We start from the raw sequence: 3,092 nt of genomic DNA on the forward strand, positions 1-3,092 counted from the left end.
CTCCCAGCGCCGCGAGAGGCGGGCACAGCCACGGCAGGGCGGGACGAGGTCGCTCGCGCGGTGCCTGCTGGGAATGGGGTGGGCCCAGGGGCGGAGTCCGCAGGTGGGGGCGGGGCTCGTACTGAAAGGCATCGGGCTGATCCTAGTGCCCTGAGTTCTGAATGTTTGCTATCTGGGTCGCCTAGTGAGGCGGCAGGAGGAAAAAGGTGGTTTCTCCGTTCGGTTTTCCCGCGGGCGGAAGTCCTGTCGCCCAGTCCTTAGGAAAATATCCAACTGCCTTTATGGAAGATTGCGTGCGTGTGTTACCTCCTCCGTGCTGCAATCGGAGTCCCGGACGGCCTCACAGGGTTTGTTTGTTTGTTTTTTTTTTTTTTGAATTAACATAACTCCATAACTCTAGGAAGCACAGTTTGGCACAAGTATTTGCAGGAATCAAGTGAAGTAGACCGACCCTGGTTCAATCCTCACTCGTCCTACACCAGTGTTACTTGATTATATAAATGTTCCTTGCAAAGGAGTCAGGGTTTTTAAAAAGTAGACTTTTCTTTTTCTGCCCTGCCCTTACTTTCTACATTCTAGTAGGAAAAAAAAGTCTCTAGCTCTTGAAGTCCTGAGTGTGCACTGAGCCGCATAGGGTCCCTCAGTTGAGAGCACAGACTGATTTAACACACGTCCTGAAGAAAGCTTGTGGTGATTCCATTGGGATGTAGGGAGGTAGGGAGCTTCATGTGCTTGACAAGCCACTCCAAAGATACTGAGAAAGGAGAGACTCTTCTAGGTGGGGTGCAAATGGATGCCATTCCACTTAGGTGACACTAGACACGACTCAGAGTGGATGAGTGACAATCAAAGCTGTACTGAGAGGAATTGTAAAAATATCCAGTGTCTCCTATATAAATTTAACTATTTCCCAATCAATATTCATTGAGGAAGAGGGAAGGGTGGGGTTGGGAAATAGGTATCCTTACTTCAAGATTTGCTCTTGAATAAATCTATTTAAAATTTTCATCTCAGACTTTGCTTGGGTCTCTGAAGAAAATTTAGATTTTAGAACTGGAAGTAACAGAAGAAATCTAGCTATCCCAGCCTTTTTTTTTTTTTTTTGAAGAGAAGACAGGTTCATAGAAGTTAAATAATTTGCCCAAATTAGTGGAAGAGCCGGGACTAAAATCCAAGTATCAAAGACTTCTGGTGTTCTTGAATTTAAGAATCAGTGGCTTATCTAGATTTTGTATGTTTCTTTTAGCTGATTGGATCAACCAATGGCAGGTTTTCTAGAATTTTACTGTTAAAATGTTCTAGATAGGTGGCAAATATTTATTTATGAGTCCAATCTTAATGGAAATGTTTTTTCAGTTCACTAGCTTGGGAGTATAGGAAGCATTAAATGATTCAGATAGCTAAGATCACAGTTGTTAACTCTTCCATCTCTGTTTAGTCTCCTTTGCTGATTTCTCCTCTAGGTGCTACTTAAACATGCCTGTTTCCCTGTAATTTTGTGCTTGGTCCATTTATCAATTTGCATCCTCATTCAAATGAAATTCCCATGGTTCCAATGATCCCATAACCCTATTCTCTGCCCTGAGAACTTGCTCCCAAACTGGAGGTTTCTAGTTCCATATTTCTAATTCTAAACTGGAATGCTTTCTTACCATACCATCCCCTCTCTAACAAGGGAAGTCTGCCACATTAGAAACTTTGGATTCATTTTTCACCTCTCCTTTCTTACTTCTCTCATGGAAGTAGCCATTAAACGCTCTCAATTATGTCTCAGAAATGTCTCTCAAACCTGTACTCTTCAATTTCTTGAGTAATTTCCTCCCAAAAAACGAATTTCCTTGCCCTAAGATCTTCCATTGGGTCTCCATTATTCACAAGATTTTTTAGCTTAGTTGGGACAAACTTAACTGGTAAAGTGCTTCAGTTTCCAGCCTCAGCAATAACTGCTTTCCCTTATCTCCCTACTTCCCAATCATTTCCATAAAATACCTCTGGCTTTTTCAGATGTTCATACTTTGGCACATGCCTTTCCTTTTCCTTTGAATGTTTTCTATACCAGAGTTTTCCAAACTTTCTTGAGAATAACAATCAGGTAAAGTGCTTGTTAATAAATACAGCTACTTACATCTTCCCTGGGTCTGATTTAGAGGGTCTGGGATGGATCCTGGGAAGCTATATTTTTAACAAGTGCCCTCACATTCATTCTTATCATTGGATCAGTTTAGCAAACAGGTTTCACTCTTATTCCACCTTCAGAATGTAATTCTGTTAACCTTTCACCTGGGAAAGCCTTCAGAATGCACAGACAAAATTCCAGGACATCAACCACATGCTAAAGTAGCACCTGCTACATACTTTTCTTACTAGCACTAACCAGGCAAGATTATAATTTACCTGACCAAAAAAAATCTTCAGTGGCTTCTATTAGCTACAAAATAAATTCTGCACTCAAGTCAGTTTAGCAAGTCTTTTGAGCATCTATTATATATCAGATATAATTCTAGGTTTGATACAGAATCGACTAAGACCCAACCTCAAGGAGCTCACATGGTCTAGGAAGGAATGACTCTGCTTGGCATTTAAAGTCTTTCAAATCTTGGCTCAACCCAACTTTCTCTCACTCTTTATCTTTCAAAGGCCTCTTCATAATGGGTGCTCCCCGGAACCTCCATCGCTTCACAACTGCTGTTCTTTCTATTTGGCATGCTCTTCCCTTTCCCATTCGATCTGGTTAATTTCTGCTTTATTTTTTTAGCTGTGGACTCAAGTATCTTTTCCTCAGGAAATTCTTCTTTGTTTTTCCTGACTAGGACAAATCCTGCTATTATGACATTCACTTTGTATCTCCTTCAAGGCATTTGTCCCAGACGCGATTTTCTACTTGTTTGTATGATTATTTGATTAATGTTTGTCTCTCCCTCTAATCTGTAAGCTCTATGAGAACAGGGACCTGGGTTGTGGTTATATAGATATTCACTGTATAACTCTTTGTTAATCTGTCTCTATATGTTTATGTACCTTTCTGTAAATTTGTTATAACCCTGAATATCAATTTATCTTGCATACCATATTTGAAATCAAATCTTGAATAT

This window comes from Phocoena phocoena, chromosome 17, assembly GCF_963924675.1.
Source record: "Phocoena phocoena chromosome 17, mPhoPho1.1, whole genome shotgun sequence".
NCBI classification, from domain to species: domain Eukaryota; kingdom Metazoa; phylum Chordata; class Mammalia; order Artiodactyla; family Phocoenidae; genus Phocoena; species Phocoena phocoena.